The following is a 10,366-nucleotide window of genomic DNA, read 5'->3' as shown; positions in this document are numbered from 1 at the left end:
GGTATAGGGTTTCCAAAGAGCAGCTGGTGATCTTGAATCAACGACCTTACAGTTCAAATGAATTTGCAGTCTGATAATTAGCCCACAGGGCCACACCAGGACTCCCAAACATATGATAGATATGCATAAAGACAGATATCCTAGTCATTTTGAGGGAGAATCATGGCTTACTATGCCAGGAATGACAAACTAAAGAGGGAGAGTGCTGTAGTCATTGTCAAAAGAACATTTCAATATCTATCTTGAAATACAGTATTGTCTGTGATTGGTTAATATCTATATGCCTACAAAGCAGACCAGTTAATACGATCATTATTCAAATATATGCAACAACTACCATTGCCAAAAATGAAGAATTTGAAAAATTCTACCAACTTCTTGCATCTGAAATAGATCAAACATGCAATCAAGATACATTGACAACTACCATGATTAGAATTAGAGAGTTGGAAAGAAAGGAGGGATTGAGAGTTGGAAAATAATGTCCTTGGTGATAGAAATAATCCTGACGATCACATGATAGAATTTTTAAGACCAATGACTTCTTCATCGCAAATACTGTTTTTCAACAACATAAATGGTGAATCCTGGTGTGGAGCTATGGGCTAATGTGTCAGACTGCAAAGTCACTTGAAGTGCAAGGTCAGTGGTTCAAGCTCACCAGCTGCTCCTTGGAAACCCTACACAGGGTCATTATGGGTCAGAATTGATTCTACGGCACTTAACAACACAAATGGTGACTATATATATGAACCTTGCCAGATGGAATATACAGGAATCAAACTGATATCTGTGGGAAGAGATGATGGAGAAGTTCAATATCAGTCACAAAAGGCCAGGGGTCGACTGTGGAACAGGCCATCAATTGTTCATATCGAAGCCCAGACTGAAGCTGAAGAAAATAAAACAAGCTCAAAAGAGCCAAAATACGACCTTGAATATACTCCACCTGAATGTAGAGATCATATCAAGAACATATTTGATGCAATATATGCTAATGACTCAAGGTCACAGGATGACATCAAGAACATGAGGAAAGTCATTAAAAAGGCAGGAAAGAAAAGCCCAAAGTGAATGTCAGAAGAGACTCTGAAACTTGCTCTTGAACATAGAGTTCTTGTTGTTGTTAGGTGCCATTGAGTCAGTACTGACTCATAGTAACACTATGCACAACAGAACAAAACATTGCCCGGTCCTGGGCTGACCTCACAATTGTTGCCACACTTGAATCCATTGATGCTGCCACTTTGCCAATCCATTTTGTTGGGGGGTTTTCCTCTTTTTCTCTGACCCTCCACCTTACCAAACATGATATCCTTCTCCAGTAACTGTTCCCTCCTGACAATATATCCGAAGTATGAGAGACAAAGTTTGGCCATCCTGGCCTCCATGGAGCACTCAGGCTGCACTTCTTCCAACACAGATCTGTTGGTTCTTTTGGCAGCCCATGGCACTTTCAATATTCTCCTCCAACACCATAACTCAAAGGCATTCATTCTTCTGCAGTCTTCCTTATTCACTGTCCAGCTTTCACATGCATATGAGTAGCTAGAGCAAATAGAAGAAATGATGAAGTAAAAGAGCTGAAAAGAAAATTTCAAAGGGCAGCTCAAGAAGATAAAGTATTACAATGAAATGTGCTGAGAGTTGTACTTAAGAAACCCAAAGCGAAGAACATGTTTAGCATTTCTCAAGTTGAAAGAACTGAAAAAAAAATTCAAAACAAGGGTTGTAATATTAAATGTTAAATAATAAATACAAATGTAAATATAAATGGGCAAAATATTAAATGATACAAGGAACATCAAAAGATGGAAGTACAGAGTCTCTGTACAACAAGAATTGGTTGATATTCAACCATTTCAGGAAAAAACATATGGTCAAGAAATGATATGCAGAAGGAAGAAGTTCAAGCTCCCCTGAAGACATTAGTGAAAATTAAGGATCTAGGCCCAAGTGGAATAACAATAGAAATGTTTCAACAAACTGCAGTACTGGATGTGCCAAGAAATTTGCAAGATAGCTATTTGGCCAACTGACTGGAAGAAATTCATATTTATGCCCATTCCAAAGAAAGTTTATCCTATAATACAGGCATTGTAGGCTAACATAATTAATGTATCATGCAAGTAAAATTTTGTTGAGATAATTGAAAAAACAGTTGCAGCAGTACATCGACAGGGAACTACCAGGAATTCAAACTAAATTCAGAAGAGGAAATAGAATGACAGATATCATTGCAGCTGTCAGAAGAACTTGACTGAAGCAAAGGATACCAAAAAGATGTTTACTTGTGTTTTATTGACTATTCAAAGGCATTTGACAGGTGGATCCTAACAAACTATGGCTATATCAAGATTAGATATTCCAAAAACTTAATTGTGCTAATGAAGAATTTGTACATAGGCTAAGAACAGAGCAAAGAGATACTGAATAGTTTAATATCAGGAAAAGTATGTGCCAGGTTCATATCCTTTCACCATACTTATTCAGTCTGTTTACTCAGCAAACAATATGAAAAACTAGATTATATGAAGAAGAACATGGCATCAGGATTGGAGAAGGCTCATTAGCAACCTGAGATGTGCAGATGAAACAATCTTGCACACAAGATTGAAGCAATCTTGAAAAGCAAGAGGACTTAAAGTACTTGCTGATGTAGATCAAAGAATACAGCCTTCAATATATATTGCAACTTAAAAGAAAGAAAACAAAAATCCTTACAACTGGACCAATAGACATCATGATAAATGGAGAAAAAATTGAAGTTATCAAGAATTTCATTTTCCTGGAATCCACAATCAGTGTTCATGGAAGCAGCAGTCAAGAAATCAAACAACATATTGCATTGAGCAAATCTGTTGCAAAAGACCTCTTTGAAGTATGGAAGAACAAAGGTGTCACTTTGAGGAGTAAGATGTAACTGACACAGGCCACGGTATTTACAGTTGCTTTATGTCCATGTGAAAGTTGGACAATGAACAAGGAAGATTGAAGAATTGATGCATTTGAATTATGGTATTGGTAAAGAATATTGAAAGTACAATGGACTATCAGAAGAACAAAGAAATCTGTCTCAGAAGAAGAAGAGTCTAATGTAACTTAGAAATGAGGATGATGAGATTTCTTCTCATAAACTTTGGACATGTTATCAGGAGGGATCAGTCTCTGAAGAAGGCCATCATAGGGTCAGTGAGAAAGAAGAAGACTCTCTGTGAGATGAATTGACAAAAAGGCTACACCACACCAATGGGCTCAAATAAAACAATTGTGAGGAGGGTGCAGGACTGGGCAGTGTGCATAGGGTCTCTATGAGCCAGAGGTGACTCTATGGCACCTAACAACAAAGTTAGCTATTATTCCTAACAATAAGTTGACCCATTTGAAAGAGCAAAGTTCATGTGAAGCCTGAAACTAGAGGGACAAGCTGAATTCAAACATAAATAGTTTATTTATAATTCCTTAATACAAAGACTGGTACTAACAAAACCAAGACCAGAAACTAGATGGTGGTCTGCTTAACTTATTTATAACAGATATGTTGTTTTGTTCAAAACTTTACAAATAATACTGTATACTTTTTATTTTTGGGGGTGGGAGACATTTGGGAAGAGGGTCAAAATAGAAGACATAAAAATGAAATCTGAAATATCCAGACCATATTAGATTGGGCTAACAGAGCTTCTTATAAAAATTTGGTTTCTCTAAGCAGTTTAAAAAAAAATATTAAAAGGAGTTTCAGTATAGCATAGACACAGATTCATAGACTCATTAGATTTTTCAAAAGTTTATTCATTCAACATGCATTTACTGAGTTCCTGCATGTGCCTGACACTGGGTATGTAGTTGGTAATAGAAGCGGTTTTTGTTTTGACTAGTGGACGAGATAAACAATTTTTAAAAAACACACTGAAAATGTATATATAAGATGTGATAAGTTCTATGAAGGAAAAAATGTTGTTATGTGTTTTCAGGTCAATTTTGAGTCAAGGATACCTCATGTGACAGATGTGACAGAGTAGAACTGTCCTACAGAGTTCCTAAAGGTATAATTTTTAAGGGGAAGTCCTGGTGTGGCACTATAGGATAAGCACTGGACTACTAACCATAAGGTTAGCAGTTCAAACCTACCAGCCACTCCTTGGAAACCTTACACAAGAGTCGGGATCAACTTGACAGCATTTAAAAACAACAACAACAATATTTATGGAAACATATGACCAGGTCTTTCTCCTCTGGAGCTGCTGGTGTGTTTGAACTATCAGCCTTTCAATTAGCAACTGAGTACTTAACCACTGTACCACCAGAGTTGCCAGTAGTTAATTTAGATTTTGGGGGACATAGAGGGGAAGTCTGAGGAAATGTCATTTATGCTAAGACCAAAAGGACAAATAAGAACAAGAGAGTGGAAGAGTCAAGTAGAAAGTGGTCTAAGTCTTGGCAAGATGCTGAAGTGGGAAAGAACCTGGGAAATGGGGTAGGTTGTGGCAGGTGAGAAGAGAGCTGTGCTGGGATCAGGTCATGTGGGATCTTGAACACCATACTGGATCTAGTGGCCATTAAAAATAAATGGGTAAATCTTGGCCATGATATGATGACCTCAAAATGTAATTGACATTATATCCCATTTTCTTCTCTCTTTTTTTTCTCAGCATCAAACTCCCTAGCCTTTTCCAGTGAGTCTTCAAGCATTTTAAATTATCTCCTAATCTAGTCAACCAACTCTCGTCTGCCAGTTTGTCATATGTGATGGCTTGTGTGTTGCTGTGATAGTGCAAGAAATGCCACTGGTATTTTAAATGCCAGCAGGGTCACCAAGGTAGACAGGTTTCAACAGAGTTCCCAGACTAAGACAGACATGCATGAAGGAGAGAGGACCACCTCTGAATGGTTAGCCAGTGAATACCTAATGAATAACAGCAGAACATAGATATGTCAAAAGATGGGACCCTCAAGTTAGAAAGCACTCAAAATACAATTGGGGAAGAGTTTCTTCCTCAAAGTAGAGTTGACCTTAATGACATGGATAGAGTTAAGCTTTTAGCATTTTCATTTGCTGATGTGGCACAACTCAAAATGAGAAGAAATAGCTGCAAGCATCCATTAATAATTGGAACGTGGAATGTAAAAAGTATGAATCTAGGAAAATTGGAAGTTGTCAAAAGCGAAATGAAGCACATAAAGACTGATATCCTAGTGAGCTGAAATGGACTGGTATTGGCCATTTTGAATCAGACAATCATATGGTTTACTATGCTGGGAATGAAAAATTGTAGAGGAGTGGCATCACATTCATTATCAAAAAGAACATTTCAAGATCTAACGTGAAGTACAATGCTGTCTGTGATAGGATAATATCCGTATGTCTACAAGGAAGATCAGTTAATACCACTAATCTTATCTACAACTTAAGTCAATGAGTAATTCTACCAACTTCTACCAAATTCTACCAACTTCTTCAGTTTGAAATTGATCAAACATGCAATCAAGTTGCATTGATAATTACTGATGATTGGATTGTGAACATTGTAAACAAAGAGGAAGAATGCATGTGTGGTAATAGAAATGATGGTGTGCATTACATGATAAGATTTTGTAAGATCAGTGACTTATTCATTGCATATACCTCTACTGGCCAGAATAAAAGGTGACCATACACATGGACCTTACCAGATGAAATACACAGGTCAAAATTGACATTATCTATGGGAAGAGACTATGATAAGGCTCAATATAACCAGCCAAGTCAAGGCCAGGAGCTGACTGTTTATTCCAAACCATCAATTGCTTATAAGTCAGTTTAGGCTGAAACTGAAGGAAATCAAAACAAGTCCATGAGAGCCAAAATATGACTTTTAAGATATCCCACCTGAATTTACAGACTATCTCAATAATAGATATGTTGCATTAGACACTAAAGACTGAAGACCAGAAGAGTTGTGGGATGACATCAAGAACATCATACACAAAGAAAGCAAAAGGTCATTAAGAACGTAAGAAAGTAGGAAAAGACCAAAATGGATGTCAGAAGAAACTCTAAAATTTGTTCCTGAACATGGAAAAACTAAAACAACTGGAAGAAATAATGAAGCAAAAGAACTGAACAGAAAATTTCAAAAGGCAGCTCAAGAATACAAAATCAAGAATTATAATAAAACATACAAAGACCTGGAGTTAGAAAAGCAAAAGGGAAGAACGCACTCGGGATTTCTTAAACTGAAAGAAGTGAAGAAAAATTCAAATATTGGGTTGCAATACTGAAGGACTCTCTTGGCAAAATATTAAATGATGCTGAAACTATCAAAAGATGATGGATGGAATATACAGAGCAATTGTACTAAAAAGAATTGGTCAGCATTCAATCATTTAAAAAGGTAGCATATGATCAAGAAATGATGGTAATGAAGAAAGAAGTCCAAAAAGCACTGAAGACTTTAGTGAAAAACAAAGCTCTAGGAATTGACAGAATAGAAATAGAAATGCTTCAAGAAATTGATGCAGCACAGGAGAGACTCACTCATCTATGCCCAGAAATTTGGAAGAGAGCTGCCTGGATAACCAATTGGAAGAGATCCATATTTGTGCCTGCTCTAAAGAGAGGTGACCCAATGGAATGTGGAAATCATCAAACAATAGCATTAATATCCCTTGCAATAAAATTTTGCTGAAAATAAATAAAAACAATTACAACAGTATATTAACAGGGAGCTGCCAGAAATTTAAGCTGGATTCAGAAGAGGATATGGAATGAGGGATATCATTGCTGACATCAGATGGATTTTGGCTGAAAGCAGAGAATACCAGAAAGATGCGAATTGTGCTTTATTGGCTATGCAAAGATATTCAACTGTGTGGATCATAACAAACTATAGATAACATTGAGAATAAAGGGTATTCCAGAAAAATTAATTGTGCTCATGTGGAACCTGTACATAGACTAAGACAGTACTCAGAACAGAACAAAGAGATACTGAATGGTTTAAAATCAGAAAATGTGTGTATCAGTGTTGTATTCTTTTACCATATTTACTCAACCTGTATGCTGAGCAGATAATTTGAGAAGCTGGATTACATGAAGAAGAACATGGTAACAATATTGGAGGAATAGTTATTAACAACATTTGATATACAGATGACACAATCTCGTTTACTGAAAGCAAAGAGTACTTGAAATACTTGCTGATGAAGATCAAAGACTACAGCTTTAGGTAGGAAATGCACCTCAAAGTAAAGAAAATGAAAATCCTTACAACTGGACCAATAAATAACGCCATGATAAATGAAGAAAAGATTCAAGTTGTCACAGACATCAGTGTGCTTGGATCCACAGTCAGTGTTTATGGAAGCAACAGTCAAGAAGTCAAATGACTTCTTTTTTTTTTTTTTTTTAAATGTTTTATTGTGAATTATGTAATAGTTTACATGGGAGAACATTAGTTTTACATTCATCCTATCATATATCATTTCATTGCCATGGTTACAATCCCCTTCATGCATCATCAACCAACCAAAGGGTATACACTACAAGCCTGACCCCCAGTCATCAGCACATAGCTCCTCTCCCTCTCTGTGTCTAAACTCCCCAACTGCTCCATCTCTCTACATCATCATCTCTGCCTCCATCTCAGGCATCACTGCTTCTCTGGGTAGGGTCCCACTCTCCAGTCTTCTCCCTTGATGGTCCCAGGGACCTCAGCTCCTAGGCTGAAAAGTTAATCACTCCCCTCCTTGCTACAAAACATCTACCTTTACATTTCCAACTCTCACAAGCAGTCCTGATAACAATTATTCACTATCAAGTAACTTCTTGCATTAGGTGAATCCACTACAAAAGACTTCTTAAAAGTGTTCAAAAGCAAAGCTGTCAGTTTGAGTACTAAGGTATGCCTGATTCAAGCCCTGGTGTTTTTAATTGCCTGGCAAAATAATTTACTTCACAAAAACTAGTCTCTTTCCACATCAATGTTTAGGAACTCCTAGGGGCTTTTGATTAAGACTCTGTATATATTTCTAGATGTCTTATGGATCTATTGTTTTTCAACCAACACCTTTTCCTCTAATATATCATTGGATACTCTTCCTTAACCCTTCCTAACTCTTCCTGAGGAGCCTGTTACATCTTTTACTCAGTTCCTAGAATAAAATGGAAATAACAAGTATAGCAAAAGAGGATAGAGCTAATTTTATTTCTCTTTTTAAAATTCTAACCCTTCCTCTTTAGTTGAGTCACTATGTAGACTTTGAGGAGGTAGCCAGGGTTCTTCTGCAGGTCCCACATGACAAATGCCCATTGTTTCTCTCTCTCTCTCTGATTTCTCTGCTGAGTCAGTCTTTTCCCAAATGTAACTATCATATAACATAAATCTAAAGGTAAATTAGCGCAGGTTGTCTGCAGATGTCCTTGCAGATGGTCCTGGGTGCGCAGGTACCTTAGGTATCGACAGTAATGTAAAATCAAGTAGGCCCGAAAAACAGATGCTGCTACAAGAAGACAGCAGTTAGTGGTGAGTGATTGCAAAAATATGGCTTACCATCAAGGAAGAGTCACTGTATTTCATCCTTCTAATTACTTTGGGAGGAGGGGCTGCTGAATTGAATTGAATTTTATTTTTTCCTTCCGTGAAAACTGAGAAATCAGTAACCATCTCCCTTCCCCCAATCATCTTCATTAATATTAAGATGCTCTATGTGGCGCCACAGGATAAGCACTGAACTATTAACTGCAAGGGCATTGGTTCAAAGGAGTTTGCGCTGCTGGAGGGTGGGCTCTTCTGTCTTGCGGACCATGATGTGGTGGAAAGAGCCAGCCCAGGTGCCCGACCCGCTCAGCCCCCTGCACCCGGCGCGGCCACTGCCAATGGCAGCTGAGCCCATCTTTGCCAGGCAGCCGACCCTGCGGCCCCACGTCCACAATCAAAGAAGACGACCCACGTGCGGACTGTGCTGAATGAGAAACAGTTGCACACCTTGCAGACCTGCTACACCGCCAAACCACGGCCCGATGCAACTGTTGGAGATGATGGGCCTCAGTCCCTGTGTGATCCCGGTCTGGTTTCAAAACAAGCGGTGTAAGGATAAGAAGCGGACCATCATGATGAAGCAACTCTAACAGCAGCAGCCTAATGACAAAACTAACATCCAGGGGATGACAGGAACTCCCATGGTGCCTGCTAGTCCAGAGAGACACGATGGTGGCTAACAGGCTAACCCAGTGAAGGTGCAGTTACCAACCTCCTTGGAAAGTACTGAGTGACTTTACTTTGCCAAGTGACATACATCAGCCTGCTTTTCAGCAACTGGTCAATTTTTCAGAAGGAGATCAGGCTCTAATTCTACTGGCCGTGAAGTGGCATTCATGTCCTCTCAGCTCCCAGATATACCTAACAACATGGTAGCCAGTCCTACTGAGGCATGAGGAACATTCATTTAGATGTATTTTTTCCCTGTAGGAGAAAATGGGAAATTATAATGTTGAACTATGAAACAAAACTATTTAACAATCCAGTCAATGAAAACTGAATTGAGAAATGAATGCTCCATGAAGTGCACGGAGTCTGTTTTAATGACAAGGTGATATGAGAGCAACACTGAAGACAATCATGGGATTTTTCTAGAATTAAAGATCCTTTATAGATCTCTGTGAGTTAAAACTGACTCAACAAGTTATTTGCCGGGGAGTCATCAAGGCAAGCAATCAAGTCCCTTCAGGACAAATCCCCTATCCAAGACTGAAACTCAAAGGCAACCCATGAGCAGGCAAGTAAGCTTGCTGGTAACCATGTTGGTCTACTGGTGAGTGAAAGTGGGGGAAAGGCAGCTATGAAGATGTGGGCTGTGTTTGACCACATTCCATAGACTCCCGTTGACCTGGAGGTGAGAGAGAGAAGAGGAAGGGCTGGTTGGTCGGAAGTATGGTGAGACCTGGGGACTGCTGAGCTCATTGACAAAGACATAGCCATGGAGGGCTAAAGCTGAGATTGAAGTGTCCAGCTGATATGAAGTGAGGGGAGACACACAAGAACACCCAAGCTTGCAGATAGTACCCATTTGACATAGCTTCAATGGCTTAATGATCAGAACTTGACTACAGGAAGACAAAAAAATTGATAAAGGAAACACATGTAAATGGCTATAATTTGATGAACTTGACCTATACTTATGGATGTAGTAGATCAAAATACCAACTGAGAGGGAAGGAATCTTCACATCAAGGATCAATCCTATCCCCTCTGTCGCAGGGTTGACAAGGACAGGTAGGCATTGGCTACCTGACCCAAGCCATGGTATTTTCAATAACCTCATATGGATGCAAAAGCTGGACAGTGAATAAGGAAGATCATAGAAGAATTGATGCCTTTGAGTTGTG

General features: G+C 38.6%; 1 protein-coding gene and 1 pseudogene across 2 annotated transcripts in view; one reads left to right on the top strand and one right to left on the bottom strand.

Moving 5' to 3' along the window:
- VEPH1 (ventricular zone expressed PH domain-containing 1) overlaps window positions 1–10,366 on the bottom strand; it is a 373,634-nt gene that overhangs the window by 144,447 nt on the left and 218,821 nt on the right. The gene's annotated exons all lie outside the window — the stretch shown is intronic.
- On the top strand, window positions 8,396–9,415 carry LOC102831251 (annotated as a pseudogene).

The sequence above is a fragment of the Chrysochloris asiatica genome, unplaced genomic scaffold (assembly GCF_000296735.1).
Source record: "Chrysochloris asiatica unplaced genomic scaffold, ChrAsi1.0 scaffold00113, whole genome shotgun sequence".
Taxonomy (NCBI): domain Eukaryota; kingdom Metazoa; phylum Chordata; class Mammalia; order Afrosoricida; family Chrysochloridae; genus Chrysochloris; species Chrysochloris asiatica.
The sequence above is the reverse complement of the archived record's forward strand: the minus strand, read 5'-3'. Positions and strand labels throughout refer to the sequence as shown.